The sequence below is a fragment of the Oreochromis aureus genome, linkage group 3, assembly GCF_013358895.1.
Source record: "Oreochromis aureus strain Israel breed Guangdong linkage group 3, ZZ_aureus, whole genome shotgun sequence".
Taxonomy (NCBI): Eukaryota; Metazoa; Chordata; class Actinopteri; order Cichliformes; family Cichlidae; genus Oreochromis; species Oreochromis aureus.
This window is the reverse complement of record NC_052944.1, coordinates 5,135,585-5,151,989: the sequence shown is the minus strand read 5'-3', so window position 1 is coordinate 5,151,989 and position 16,405 is coordinate 5,135,585. Positions and strand designations below refer to the sequence as shown.

Sequence of the window (16,405 nt, the reverse complement as noted above, 5' to 3'; positions counted from 1 at the left end):
ATTGATGACATTTATAAACGCTACGAAGTTGCTGTTATTACCTTCAATGTCGTAAATAGCAGCTTTTCTTCGGAGAAGAAACTTCTCTTTCTTCGTGAAAAGCGCTGGATACTCGCCTTTCAGTTTATATGCAACCAAAATCTTGTACTCATCTGGTTCCATCCTCTTGTGGTGTTTGTTATTTTCGAAAACAAATTGTAAAGTAATCTTCTAGTTAGCTCAGAGGCACTCTGGTTTTCGGTTTGTGCGCACAACGTGAGCTAATTTGCATAATTGATGAGGAAAACCCACGTGACCAGAGATTTTGGAAAAATTTGACAATGTTGGAGTCGAGTAGGCCTACGAAAGGTTGGCCAAAACTAACTTGCAAAATTTTGAAAAGCCCTGTTACTTACAAAGACGATATATATATATTTAAATGTTGTTTTAAATTTTATTTATTTACAAAGAAAAACTCTGCCAATGTGCATTATAGATGGGGGGGCACACATTTTGCAGGCGATGCCACACAGCCTGATAAATTTTGTATCCCTCCATAACTTTTGCTGTGAAGGACAAATCCTCTCCAAAGTTACTGTACATATTCGTTATACTGTGACTTATTTTGCAAATATACCCTTTGTGATAGCAACGCCAATATGGATTACAGATGGGGGGGGGCACACATTTTGGCAGCCGATGCCACACAGCCTGTTAAAATCCCTCCACCATTTTGCTGTGAAGAAACCCTCTCCAACGTTACTGTAGTTATTGGTTATACTGTGATTGATTTTGCAAATAAACTCCTTCGTGATAGCTTCGCTACAAAGTGTAAACCGAGTGTAAATTCACCGGAGAGCGACGTGTTTCCATGATCGCGTCTGGTTTTACAGTATTATAGTATCAAAGTATTTTTCTAGACAAAGTATTCCCAGCAGGTTATTTCAGTGTACAGTTTAAGGTAAATTGTCTTCCACACGGCACATTACAATGTCACGAAACTAATATTAAATTAATCGACCAACCTTCCAATTAGCAGATCAGCTGCTCTGCCTCCTGAGCCACAGCTACCTCACAGACATGATAAATGCCAATTAAAACAAGGATGAGTTAAAAATGACAGCAAAATGATACATGAATAAAATTAATGGTGACCACACAACACACTTAATTAAATATGAACTTTTCAGTAAACTGAAACCACAGCTAAAGTAACTCCATAATGACAAATGAAGACTCAGAATCAGAATACTTTATTAATCTCATAGGAAATGATTTTGTCACAGTTGCTCCAAGACAGCAAGAACAGTTGTCATGGTCCTGGGTCATGCGACCCAGTGTCTTGAGTTTTAGTTTATTTGGATGTTTATTGTTTGTTTAGGTTCATTAAGTTATTCCAGCTCATTTTGTAGTTATATTACCCCGGGTGTTTAGTCTTTCTTGCCCTTCATGTGTGTTATGTCTGTGTGTCTTATGTTGTCAAGTTTTTGTAGTTATTTCCGCCATCTTCCCCTGTGCTCAGTCTCCCTGGTTCTGCGTCTACATTTCATGTCCATGCAGTTATGTTTAGTTCATGCCATGTTTCATTTCCATGTCTATGTCTGCATGTTTCCTGTTTTATTTTGGAAGAGTCTGGTGTTCTTTGTTCATTGTAGGTAGTGTTACTCTCCCCTGTATTGTCATTATGTTCCATTCTAGTCAGCTGTGTTCTCATGTGTCTCCACTTCCCCTGATCGCCTCATGTGTGTATTTAGTCCTCAGTCTTGCTGCGTTCAGTGTCGCGTCGTCTGTGTTCCCACCCTCCATGTTCTCGCAGCCAGTCTGTACAATCATCGCCATGGTTTTCTGAGTCTCCTTAGTTTATCAGTATCTGTTTCCCAGTTTAGTTTAGGTTCTGTTTAGTCACGCTGTTTCTGCTTTGTTGTTAGACCTTTCATCAGCCACAATAAAGGCTCGCTTTCAGTTAAGTTTACTCCAGCCTACTCTCGTGTGTTCGCACCTGGGTCCACCACACACACCACCGCACGGTCTGTCCCCGCAGATCGTGACAAACAGTAACTAATCAAACTAAATTAAATACAAGATATTACAAAGTTACAAAATATAACTAAATTGTTCTAATCAATACAGATAGCTCTAACCATTGTCCCAGTATATTAATCAAATTAAACACACACGACTGACACTGAGGTGCCCTTCTGTTGTTTATCATCTCTGTAGAGGATGTGCAGATAATAACAGTGTGCAGCTATTGCAGTTTGTACTTGTGCTTTGAATGGGGAAATTGTTCAGTGAGACAGCCACAGGCAGGAATGACTTCCTGTGTCATTTAGTGGTGCATTAAGGTAATCTCTGTCACAATCAGGTGTGTGGGAACAGACAGAGGACCGAAATGCAAGATTCGGCTGGCTGGCTTGGAACCGATGCGGTCTTTTATTACAGGAACCAAGTGAACTGAACATGAATGATTGAAATAAGCAGGAACGGAGACAAACTGAGCGCTTAAATGGGCAGGACAATGAGAGGATGGGAAACAGGTGGAAAAACAGCTGGAGTAAATCTAAGTAATGAAACAGAGGAAGTTAAACTAAAGATAATGCACACAGAACAAAAGTCAATCCCAAAAAAGCAGGAAACAGACACGGGAAACTAAACAGTGACAAAAAGTCCAAAACCAAAGCACTGGATCAACCACCCAGGTACCACGACAATCTCTGTCTCTCACTGAACCTGCTCCTGTGACTGGCCAGCACCTCATGGAGTGGGTGGAAGATATTGTCCACCAGTGTCCTGATCTGGACAACATCTGCCTCTCCAACACCACCTGGATCTAACTCTGTTCTCCTTCTCTAATGGAAGCCTTTTTTCCACCCAGACCTGGAACATCCTTGAGACGTCCCCTGTGTTCACCCTTATTCTCTTCCTGCAGTTCAAGCACAATAAAGACTGTTAATCTCTCAGTGACTCTCTTTGTGGATCCAACTTTGCTATGCAGCCACACAGCCATGACACACACATATATGTATCCCTGCTACCATCTTGCACCTGGGGTCAGGCTGGGGTCTTGCCTATTGCGGCAGAGCCCAGCCTCTATGGAGCTTGTGCTTATAGTTTGTTCCTGTGCTGCCATGATTATTAATATTAATCTTTTCATGTAGTTCTTAGTGCACTGGTGGCAGTAAATCAGTTCTGTTAAACTAAAGTACAATAAGTGATAGCATTTCTCCAATTTTCTTTTAACAAGCACAACTATTATGGCACAATGCGGTCTTTGTACCAGAAGGCTTGTACTTGACACGTGGCAGTCTCCTGGCAGCGGAGCCATTGTGAGTGTGGTGCAGCCTAACAGTGTTAGAGATCTTTTCAGTCACGGGGAGACAGCGAGCTAGATGAGTGGCATTCCAAATCTTTCCATCAGTCAGCAAGAAGGCATTTGAGCCTTTGTTACTGTTACAGGAGGAGTAACTCTGGGGTGTCCTTTAGCAACGTGATGTGGTTTCCCTATCCTCACTCTCTCTCCTGGTAGAAATTTCTGCATGATGCTTATGATCAGCATAATGCTGCATTTTAAACTGATATTTCTTCACTGAGTGACGTGCAAAGTCATCCAGTGGAGACACCGTAGAAGGCAAAGGGAGGATGTCCAGTTTAGTACACATCTTCCTGCCAGACAGGAGGGAGGACGCGATGAAACCGTTCAATTGCTCAGTTTGCAGCTGGGTAGTAGACAGATGTTCTGCTGATGTTCTGGCTACCAGGTGTTATATTTGACATCCCTGGTCTAAATTTTAGGTGTGGTGTTCAAGCTGGTACAGCTTTAGTTGTGTACTGCACATACTGCAAGGTAGGTCTGGGGACGCGTACGTGCTTGACCATGTATCTCACAGCAGAAAACTCATTCTCAATACTCATCTACATTCACTCCTCACTTCAATCTGACAACTCATCAAAGCAGTTTGTACTTTTGTCACTCACAGCTCCAGATTGCTCACTTTCCTGAATACTATCCAGCACTGCATTAATCCTTACAATCAAATTACTTCCACATTTTTTAAAGTATGTACGAAAGAGTGAATACAGTAAGTCGCTGTCAGAGGTTTACTTGCAACAAATATAAATACATATTTTCAGTCTTGTGTCACAGCTGCTCATCCAAATTTCCCTTTCAAGTATCCCAGGGACTACTGGAAACAGATCTGGTGACTGAGCAGGCCGTTGGAGTACAGTGTTGTCTATTATTGGTGAGTCAGTGCAAAATGTAGCCTTAGTTTCCTGTTGTAGCCGAGCGACATGGCCCCCAGTGTTGTCTTCTGTTGGTGCCCATTTGCTTAAAGGTCAAATGTGCTGTGCTTTCATAGATGCTCTTCTGTGTGCTTGTTATTTGTAATGAGTGGTTGTTTGAGTTACTGTTGGCTTTCTATCAGCTCAAAGTAGTCTGGCCATTCTCCTCAAACATCAACACATTTTCAACCAGGAAACTGCTACTCACTGGATATTTTGCCATTTCAGGCCTTTCCTTGTAAACCCTGGTGATGGTTGTTTAGGAAAATCCCAGTACAACAATGTACTTACACGAGCCCGTCTGACATCATGTGATGTGGGAAGCCAATCTCAGGTTAGTAATTCATATAGGCATGTAGACATGGTCAAGACAGCCTATTGAAGTTCAAACAGAGCGTCAGGTAGAAAGGTGAGTGGCATGGTTGTTTGTCTGAGTGTTTCAGAAACTGCTGATCTACGTTCCCACTCTGTCACAGTCCCTGTTTTGTGTTTTGGGGATGTTTTCAGTTTTCTTTAGCTTGTATTTTTGATCATTTTGTTTGCCCACCTGTAGCAACGTGGTTTGCAATCTCAGTCTAGGAATATGCTCTAGATGTGCAAAGGTCTGCATGGGCTAGCAACTAGCGGTGAATTCACTGTGTTCTCCAATAGTCCAGAACGCAGCACCTTCATCCTGTATTTGTTCTTATTGCTCCCACTGCAGACACATTTGGACGATGGGTGGACTGAACATTGTCTCATGGTTTGTAGTGATCCATTTTGGTTCACTTGTAGTTCACTTGGGTTTTTCTCTCATTTCAAACTCATCAACTGTTTCAGATCAGAGTAAACAAACTATGTTTTCTGATTTCATACTTTCGTACTGGTGTAGTATCTTTTTGTTTTCAGTCAGGTTTATCAATCTCTGTTTTTTCCTGCTTTCCTTGTGTTTCTGTTTCTGGTTCAGTCTCATTTCTGTGTTTGTTTCCTTTTCTGTCTTCTCAGTCAGTCATGTGTCATCAGTTCAAGTTCTTCTTGCCAGATGCTCTTAGAACAACCTAGATTGCGGCTGAAGTCCAGAGGTGATCGGGCTTTTGTAATTGCAGCACCTACACTTATATACAACCTCCCGTAGTTCTGAGTCTATTCATTCCTTTAAATTGCGTCTTAAAACTCACTTTTTTACTTTGGCTTTTGAATCAAATTAGTTTAATCATCCTCAGGCCTGTTTCATGTCTGTCACCTTTGATTTTTGTTGCTGTGCTTGTTTGTTAACCTTTTTCCTGTGCATTGCCTTTTAATGTCACGCTGATTTTTGCTGATTGTTAAGCACTTTGATCAACCCTGTTGTTTTAAAATGTGCTATATAAATAAATAAACCTTAAACCTCTCGTACACCACCTTTAGAGAGTGCAGCTCCACCCCCAAAATGTTACTGGCCTTGCAGATCAGTTTATTGAGTCTGTTGGCATCCCAACCCTCAACTACAGCATGCAACACCATAGAGGATGGCACTGGCTGCAACAAATGCATAGAAAATCCTGAGCATTGTCTGACAGATGTTAAAAGATCACAGCTGGCCTCAGGAAATAGAGACAGCTCTGACCCTTCCTGTAGTGTGAAGTAGTATTTTCTTTTTTAACCCAGTCCAGTTTATTGTCAGTGTGTACTCGGAGGTATTTATTATCCTTCACTGTGTCCACTTTGACCCCCTGAATTAAAACAGGTGTCACAGGTTTCCTGGTCCTCTTAAGATCCACAATCATTTCCTTGGTGTCTGTCACACTGAGCTGCAGATGATTCTGTGTGCACCACATTATATGACTCCATCTCTTTACCCTGACCGATGCAACTAACCATCACAGAGTCAGCAGGAAACTTCTGAAGATGGCAGGACTCTGTGCAGTGGCTGAAGTCTGTGGTGTAGAAAGTCAGTAGGAAAGGCGGTTCCTTGTGGTGCCCCTGTGTTGCTGATAGTTTTTAAAGTTTTTCTTTATCTAAATAACGCACTAGCATATCCTGTCCTTTTACCACGTCACTCTAGTTATACTGTCTATAATGCATTTATTATCAGTTTAACTCTACCTTAACTCTAACTCTCTGCTTCTCTCTCAAACTTCTTTACTGTAATTTTAAAACTTTCCATTAATCCTTTAGATATTTTTTACAGTTAGGTCCACATGTATTTGGACACTCACACAAGTTGTTGTTTTTAAACTGTTTACTGAAACAAATTCCAATTATAGTTAAATAACAGACAACATCTGTAGACTCTCAGGTTTCAGGTACATTACAATACATACATTCAAACTGGATGAAGGTGTTATGATTCAATGAAATGTTGTGGTTTGTGATCACATGCTGGCTGTTTTGATGTGTGGCTCCTCCCATTGGTGTACGTGTGGTTTTTGAATCTCCTCCCTCCAGGCTGGGCGTGTGGGTGTGTCTGTGGCTGGTGATCAGGCTAGAGAGCTTATTGGCTGATCCAAACAAGCTCTTGAAGTCTGGATTGGATGATTGAATGGACAGCAGCCTCTTAACCTCCAGCTGACAGCGCCCTCCCTTGTCTCCTCTACACCCACAAAGAGCCAGCTAGTTGTTTGTAGTTCTCAGCGTCTGTGTGAGAAAGTCTTTTCGTACAGTGTGCGCTGTTTGTAATTAAGATATCTTTGTGTTGGGCTAACAGCATTTTTGTAAATTCTTATTCATGTGTGTACATTGAGCACTGCAGCAGTTCATTAGGAGTGAGAAGCCCTTTTTCTCTTTTTTTAGTAGGAGCTTAGTTTAGAGAATTGTCTTGTTTGCTTTTACTTTCTGAAACGGAAGATTAGAAAAAATCCCAAACTTTTTGTTTGTTATTTTGACGTTGTTCATATCTGAAGATTATAAACTGCTGATGAGCCCCTTTAGTTAGTGTGTTGCTGGCCTGTCATGGGAGTCATGGGAGTGGGGATCGCTCCTGCATGTTAGGTCCCGGTTACCCCTAGGCCGGGTCGAGGGTCGAGGAGTTTCAGCCCCTTAAAATGTGCAACCCTGTTTTTGAAGGGAGAAAAGTAATTATTTTTTTAATACTCAAATTTCCCATCGAGAGGGCCAATGTGAGTTTATCATTTTCCAGATTGAGTTGATTGGTTCAGCTGCCCGTCATGTGCGAAGGTAACTCTACTTGGACAAACTGCCTGAAATGTGTTGACAGAAACATTTCAGGGATTTTGAGTCATTCTGCACTCCGAATTCCTTAATTGCGTTAAAAATTTTTTAATCGCGTTAACCGTGATGGTGGATTAATTTGCGTTAACGCGTTATTTTTGACAGCACTACTTTAAACACATCAATCATGTAATCTTTATCTATTTTGGGATTAGGAACTTCTGCATCATCATTTAATATCCACTAATGATATCCAACTCTTGCTTCTTAAAACCACCCTCTCTAGGATGTTTATTGTCGGTTGACTCAGCCAAGTCAGTCAGAAATGGCTCCACACAATCAAAGAATTTGATTTGGAATATTGTTTTAAATTAGTTGTTTGTTTTTAGTAATTCCTTCCTTGCTTCCCTTTCTTTCCATAGCAAATCATATTCTGTTTTATTTTTGATTGACATACTCTTAATTTGCGGCAATTTACTGGCCCCATAATAAAGTATTATATACAAGCTGAATCTCAATCACTGATCCCGAGTTTCCTCTTAATTACTCTTAATTACTTTGGACATCATGAGTAGGACAGTATGTTGTTGCATGTCAATGCTGCTTTATTGATCGAGACTCACCAGCACTTTTATTTTATAAACACTTCTACAAAATAGAAGTATGAGGCTGTATTGCTTCCCGTCTATTGTAATGAGGAACGTTAGGTTGCTAGCAAACAACACAAAGGAGCTAACAGCGATACTGCAGAGTCAGAGGGAATATGGAGACTGCACAGAGACCTGCTATCTTCAGAAGTTTCCTGATGACTCTCGTTGGTTTGATGCATCAGTGAGGATGATGAGACGGAGAACCCGGCTGTGGTGGACTCCTTTGTCATGAGGTGTGAACAGAATCATCTGGAGATCAATGTGACGAAGATCGAGGAAATGATTGTGGACTTTAGGAGAAGCAGGAAACCAGTGACCCCAGTTTCAATGCAGGGGGTCGATGTGAAAATAGTGAAGGACTATAAATATCTCAGAGCACACAGTGACAAGAAAATGAAGCTTATGCTTAATTTCAATAAGGAAGCTCTGTGGTCTCACATCTGTCTGATGTCACTCATGCTGTATGATTAGTGTGGTATCATACATAATTTTTATAACTTATACAAATCCCGTTTTTTAATTTGAAATCAGAAAATTCACACTGAGGGTAAACACAAGCAGCTCTGCGCTAACGTAGCAAGGCACACTGGCTGCGATGACGTTATGTTGACCATACAGATGCCCGCGTTAACCTGACCAGCACAGGTTAACGTGGGCGTGTTTCCTAAACAAGCAGAGCTTGAAATATTACTTTTTCTGGGTCACAAAATAAACTTTTAAGATATTTTGATGCCAGAATGGTGCTGTGTAAACTTCAAATACCTGCTCCATTCATGAAGACATCACATATTTGCAAAAGTGCTCTAACGTTCTCGGAGATGCCTGTTACCCACCAGCTGACCGGGTGGTCACTCGGGTTAAACGTAAGGCTGAACTGACAAAAACAATCACCAGGTATTATAGGAAAAACCAGAAAGCCTTCGAACTAAAACAAACGCTGTTGTGACAGTGATGTACACTCCAGCAAACAGCTGATACTAGAAATTAATAATAAATAAAATTTAACAACAGCTGATCAAGCTTAAACGTGCTGCTGTCGTTAAGTGCGACCTCCGCTGGTTTCCTCTTTCTGGCGCAAAGTGGGCGATAAACAAACGAGATACGATCAGCTGATCATTGATCAGTTTCATGATTGAAGTAGCAACAGGAGAGGGAGGGGAGAGAATGAGAGAAGAAGAGGCAGCTGCAGCGTAAAGACAGAATAACTCCAGCTTTGTGTCTTTCATTCTAGCTGAAGCACGGACGAATCGCGTTCCTTTCCCCCCTCAATACGGATGTATTGTAATTGGTCCAGCCCAGAGTTGATCATGACCAATTGGCTAATCCACCACCTTTCATTGTTTATACCATAACAAAAACAAACAAACATAAAAATGAAAAATCATTATTGGCTCACCGAGCAAATGCCCGGTATGCCCGATGGCCAGTCCAGCTATGGTCGTGCCATCAGTTAACCCTTCACGTGGCCGCTGTGACACGCGTGCCCAGGGTTGCTGACCCCTGCTCTAAAGCATCTGATTTGGATTCCTGAGATCAAATATATTTTCCTTTGGCTTTGTTTTCTTCCCATTTGTGGCTTTAATGTAGTGTTACATCCTGTTTGTTTGCTTCCATCTGTACACATGTCCAGATTCACTGTTATGTTTCTATTCTTACATTGCTGTGTGATCACTGTTCCCTCTGCTGACTGATGTGACCTTTTGTATCTCACACTGATACTTGTCATATTTGTATCTGCGCCTAAAAGATAAAAAGTTTTCCATGCTAAAACACAGCTCCACCTCCTGCAGTTCTCCCTCTGAACCACTAGATGTCTCTGTTATCTAAATGAAGACGTGCAGCACAGCAACCACAGCAGCGCTCAGATCACACGTGTCCTGTTCTTATGTATAAAAGCATGAAACAGGTGAGACAGGTGGGATCAATATTAATGTTGTGGAAATATATGAAAAAGCAACAGAAGAGTGAAAACATTTGGTGTTTCTAGAAAGATCTTTCAGCTCAGAGCTGCTCACAGACTGTATTCACAACTGACAAACTGCAACTCTACAGTACATCTACAGTATATATCAAATCTATTCTGTATTCAAATCTATTGAGTGATGTTTGAAAGTCTTTCCAGGTGAGTTTGATCCAGGAGGGTCTGAAGCCAGAGTCAGACAGAGACTGTGCAGAGACTGTAGAAGGACAGAGCAGCAGCAGAGCAGTCCAGATACACTGATGATCCTCTGTCAGATCCAGAGGGACACACAGGGATGATGCTGGACTCTACATTGTGTCTGACAGTGGAGCTGTTCTCAGAGCAGTTCACTCTGCAGCACTGACAGTCATCTGCACTTCATTCCTCTGTCAGTCACTGCTGGATGAAGCTCTCCTCTCCACCTCCCAGTAACATGGCCCAGTCAGGCGTCTCTACACACAAGCTGCTGCTGCTTCAACCTCTCTGGATCATCAGGACACAGCTGCTCCTCTCTCAGCACACACACCGTCCTGTTTACCATCATCACCACCTGCAGAGAGAAGAAGGAAGAGCAGAGGAGATAAACGAGTGTTTCCAGAGACTCTTCATCAGCTGTCAGTCAGTGATGCAGCACATCCAGTATAAAGAGCAGCAGGGACTTCAGTGCTGGGACTGTACTAGGACTCATTGTTGCTTCACTTTTTCTAATCTTTGGATTTTTATTGAAGTTGATGAAAATGTTTTTCACTCCTAGTTTGAGTTTGGACTTTCATTCATTAGAAGAAGCTTGGTGTGTCCACTCTGAGCTCTGTAGGAACCCCAACAACAAGCCCAACAATCCAGATGGACGGTTCCAGCTGTTAACTGGAGGAATTCCATCCAAACATCTGCTCTCACTAAAGTCTTCCTCACCTACAGACTGTGTTCTTCACTGCTTTAAACTTGGAAATGAATGCAGTCATTGGTCTGCGTGCTGCTTTGTTCAGAGAGCTGATTGGCTGTTGACAGTGTTTGATCAGAGCATGTCAGCCATTACCATGGTGACCATAAAGGTCAGAAACAGGAAGTGTTTGTGTCCAATCCTGAAGCCTGTCACCATTCTCCTCTCACAGCTTCACTGAGAAGCTGCAGCTTTACAGGAAACACTGGATCTTTGTTTCATACTGACTGTGTTTAGTACAATACTGCTGACAGCACCACCCACTCACTCCATCACTCTACTTACAGCAGAGTCTCCAGTCTGTAGTCTGGACTCTGCTGAAGATCAGACAGCTGCTTCACATCTGGATACTTCAGGTAGTTTCCTCTCAGCTCCAGCTCTCTCAGATGGGAGGGGTTGGACTTCAGCGCTGCTGCCAGATAATCACAGCTGATCTCTGACAAACCACAGCTCCACAATCTGTATAAAGAATGAAAGATGTAAGTTTATTAGACAAAGTGTGAGCTTGAAATCATTCAGTGTTTCATCATCTGTTCAGAGCTGAAGAAGGTTCAGAATGTAGAAGTTTAGAAAATGGAAACTCCAAACAGCTGAAGCCAACAGGAAGCAGCTTCAAACAGGAAACTGTGCAGAGTTTCAGACTATATGTCCTGATGCAGCCAGTTGGATTTTGGAGATTTGAATCTCTGTTCTGTGACTAAGTCCTTGAATCTTTTCTTCCAGTTGGTCCAACAAGACAGACTAAGTATTGGACATGTGTTGTGGCTCCATTAGGGGAGCTTCTACATGTGATGTGATGGCCCTCTGGGTCTGTCAGGTCACAGCACTGAAGAGAGCTCAAACTGGGCACACAGTTGTTCCAGTCTGGACCAAAGACTCTATACTGGGACTGAGGGACTGCTTTGACTGCACCCACTGGGACTTTTTAAAGGCTCATGTTCTCACTTAGATCATCGATTTCTACTTACATTTCTTTCTGGGAAAAATGGGGATTACTTTGAAAACAGGAAGTATTTTCCCCAATAAGCAGCCCTGGATTAGTAAATCACTCCAACATGTTCTCAGGCAGAAGAAGCTGTCTTGTTATGAGGGAGAGAAGAAAAAAAAGACTGAGGCACAGAAACTTGTTGAAAGAGAGATAAAGCAGCTAAAATCAGGTGTAAAAGTAAAGCAGAGGATGAGCTGAATAAAGGACACTCAAGGCTGGCTTGGAAAGGAATGAAGTCCATGGTGGGGATGCAGAACAAGGAGCAAAGATGAATGTGATGCTGAATCAGCAGAAGACTTGGACTCATTGGATTCCAGCTTTGATATCATTGATTTCAATGAAGAGCTTTGTGATTGTAGCAAAGGGCTGGTAGCTCTGAGAGTCCCACTGATGAGGTGTTTGTGTGGAAATCTCTTAGTGGGACCAAAGAGAGAAAAAGCCCTGGTCCTGATGCTGTGGGAGGAAATGATTGAAGAGTGCTGTGAGGAACTGACTGGGAGATTTTCACACATTTTCCAGTCCTCCTTGGAACAACAGGAAGTTCCCAGCATATGGAAACAAAGGTTAAGTGTCCTATGGCACTCAGTGATGATGGTGCTGTGGCCCCACCACCTCCACATCTTTGTAAAGGAACTAACTATAATCTGAAGCTTCAAATGGAACTAAGACTTCCTCCACTAGGTGGCAGTGTCTGATGAGAAAGTGTTAGTGGAGCTGGCCTGGAGTCAGAAACAGGAAGATGCAGGATTTGGGCTGAAATGGGGAAAAGTGGTTGGCACTAGTGCCTTAAAGCAAGAAGGTTGTAGGTTGAAGCTTGTTGGCCTTTCTGTGGAGGTTGGATGTTCTCCCACAGTCCAATGAAATGCTGCTTAGGTTCATTGGTGCTTCTAAATTGGCTGTGGTGTGGATGTGAGAGAGTGCTTCTCTGTCTCTCTCTGTTGGCCCTGTGATGGACTGCTCACCTGTGCAGGTGGACCACGCCTCTTGCCCTATGACAGCTAGGGCACAGGCTGCAGCCCTGTGAGCCTAAGCTGAATAAACAGTTAGCAAAAATGATCCATAGATGGCCTGAAATCCCCAGTTAGCAGTTTGGTAGATAGCTATGACATGCTAATCCCATCCAGCAGCTGTATTCTACCTGTAAGCTGATCCCTGCTGAGCCAAAGCACTTTTTCAGATACAAATTACAACCTTTAATAGAAACCTATTGGTCAGCATCTTATTAGCCTGCTGTTAGCTTCATTCCACAGAAAACTGAGAGAAACTAACAGAGTTGATAAAGAATAAAGAGAAATGTGCTGATTTAAAGCCTTTGAAGTGCTTCAGATGATCTCTGTCCACTTCTGTCCACTCATTCATTCATGTAAGCTTCTAATGCAGCTTTGATCTTCACAGTCTGCTTCATGAAACTCATTCTAACCCTGAATGTCAGAGTGTTCCTCCTTCTCTTTCCCATCATTCATGCTGGCAGTGGAGGAGATTTGGATGTTGGACTGTGTTTTGGATGATGTGTGTATGTTTGTGTTGGACTGCTGTCTGTAAAGCAAACGCACATTTTGCTTTGGATTTCAGTGTCAGACACACTTTAAGGTGGAATGAAGAGTTGGAGAGTTTCACAGTGAATTATCCAGTGGAGGATTTTTCTTCTTCTTTGAAGGTTTGAAATGTGAACATTGTTCTGCTGCAGTCAATGGACTAAACCAGAGAAGAAGAAAACAGACTTTACCATGAAGATCCTCAGTGTGGATCAGTATAATATCAGCCTGATGTCTGCAGTTTAGTGTCAGCACAACTTTCACATCATATTCATCTCAGCACAACTAAAACATGCTGACTGACCTCAGAGCTTCAAGTCCACATCCTGGACTCTCCAGGAAACCACACAGATGCTTCACTCCTGAATCCTGCAACTTGTTGTTGTAGCTCAGGTCCAGCTCTCTCAGATGGGAGGGGTTGGACTTCAGTGCTGCTGCCAGATAATCACAGCTGATCTCTGACAAACCACAGCTCCTCAATCTGTATAAAGAATGAAAGATGTAGGTTTATTAGACAACGTGTGAGCTTGAAATCATTCAGTGTTTCATCATCTGTTCAGAGCTGAAGAAGGTTCAGAATGTAGAAGTTTAGAAAATGGAAACTCCAAACAGCTGAAGCCAACAGGAAGCAGCTTCAAACAGGAAACTGTGCAGAGTTTCAGACTATATGTCCTGATGCAGCCAGTTGGATTTTGGAGATTTGAATCTCTGTTCTGTGACTAAGTCCTTGAATCATTTCTTCCAGTTGGTCCAACAAGACAGACTAAGTATTGGACATGTGTTGTGGCTCCATTAGGGAGCTTCTACATGTGATGTGATGGCCCTCTGGGTCTGTCAGGTCACAGCACTGAAGAGAGCTCAAACTGGGCACACAGTTGTTCCAGTCTGGACCAAAGACTCTATACTGGGACTGAGGGACTGCTTTGACTGCACCCACTGGGACTTTTTAAAGGCTCATGTTCTCACTTAGATCATCGATTTCTACTTACATTTCTTTCTGGGAAAAATGGGGATTACTTTGAAAACAGGAAGTATTTTCCCCAATAAGCAGCCCTGGATTAGTAAATCACTCCAACATGTTCTCAGGCAGAAGAAGCTGTCTTGTTATGAGGGAGAGAAGAAAAAGACTGAGGCACAGAAACTTGTTGAAAGAGAGATAAAGCAGCTAAAATCAGGTGTAAAAGTAAAGCAGAGGATGAGCTGAATAAAGGACACTCAAGGCTGGCTTGGAAAGGAATGAAGTCCATGGTGGGGATGCAGAACAAGGAGCAAAGATGAATGTGATGCTGAATCAGCAGAAGACTTGGACTCATTGGATTCCAGCTTTGATATCATTGATTTCAATGAAGAGCTTTGTGATTGTAGCAAAGGGCTGGTAGCTCTGAGAGTCCCACTGATGAGGTGTTTGTGTGGAAATCTCTTAGTGGGACCAAAGAGAAAAAAAGCCCTGGTCCTGATGCTGTGGGAGGAAATGATTGAAGTGTGCTGTGAGGAACTGACTGGGAGATTTTCACACATTTTCCAGTCCTCCTTGGAACAACAGGAAGTTCCCAGCATATGGAAACAAAGGTTAAGTGTCCTATGGCACTCAGTGATGATGGTGCTGTGGCCCCACCACCTCCACCTCTTTGTAAAGGAACTAACTGTAATCTGAAGCTTCAAAAGGAACTAAGACTTCCTCCACTAGGTGGCAGTGTCTGATGAGAAAGTGTTAGTGGAGCTGGCCTGGAGTCAGAAACAGGAAGATGCAGGATTTGGGCTGAAATGGGGAAAAGTGGTTGGCACTAGTGCCTTAAAGCAAGAAGGTTGTAGGTTGAAGCTTGTTGGCCTTTCTGTGGAGGTTGGATGTTCTCCCACAGTCCAATGAAATGCTGCTTAGGTTCATTGGTGCTTCTAAATTGGCTGTAGGTGTGGATGTGAGAGAGTGCTTCTCTGTCTCTCTCTGTTGGCCCTGTGATGGACTGCTCACCTGTGCAGGTGGACCACGCCTCTTGCCCTATGACAGCTAGGGCACAGGCTGCAGCCCTGTGAGCCTAAGCTGAATAAACAGTTAGCAAAATGATCCATAGATGGCCTGAAATCCCCAGTTAGCAGTTTGGTAGATAGCTATGACATGCTAATCCCATCCAGCAGCTGTATTCTACCTGTAAGCTGATCCCTGCTGAGCCAAAGCACTTTTTCAGATACAAATTACAACCTTTAATAGAAACCTATTGGTCAGCATCTTATTAGCCTGCTGTTAGCTTCATTCCACAGAAAACTGAGAGAAACTAACAGAGTTGATAAAGAATAAAGAGAAATGTGCTGATTTAAAGCCTTTGAAGTGCTTCAGATGATCTCTGTCCACTTCTGTCCACTCATTCATTCATGTAAGCTTCTAATGCAGCTTTGATCTTCACAGTCTGCTTCATGAAACTCATTCTAACCCTGAATGTCAGAGTGTTCCTCCTTCTCTTTCCATCATTCATGCTGGCAGTGGAGGAGATTTGGATGTTGGACTGTGTTTTGGATGATGTGTGTATGTTTGTGTTGGACTGCTGTCTGTAAAGCAAACGCACATTTTGATTTGGATTTCAGTGTCAGACAGACTTTAAGGTGGAATGAAGAGTTGGAGAGTTTCACAGTGAATTATCCAGTGGAGGATTTTTCTTCTTCTTTGAAGGTTTGAAATGTGAACATTGTTCTGCTGCAGTCAATGGACTAAACCAGAGAAGAAGAAAACAGACTTTACCATGAAGATCCTCAGTGTGGATCAGTATAATATCAGCCTGATGTCTGCAGTTTAGTGTCAGCACAACTTTCACATCATATTCATCTCAGCACAACTAAAACATGCTGACTGACCTCAGAGTTTCAAGTCCACATCCTGGACTCTCCAGGAAACCACACAGATGCTTCACTCCTGAATCCTGCAGCTTGTTGTTGGAGCTCAGGTCCAGCTCT

General features: G+C 42.5%; 1 long non-coding RNA gene across 1 annotated transcript; it reads right to left on the bottom strand.

Annotated features, from left to right (window-relative positions):
• Window positions 1-10,481: 10,481 nt before the first annotated feature.
• Window positions 10,482-13,811, bottom strand: LOC120438777. Its single transcript, XR_005612133.1, has 3 exons — window positions 13,767-13,811; window positions 11,225-11,398; window positions 10,482-10,549 (listed from the first exon to the last, which is right to left on the bottom strand). It is a non-coding gene; the product is annotated as an uncharacterized LOC120438777 (long non-coding RNA).
• Window positions 13,812-16,405: the final 2,594 nt, after the last annotated feature.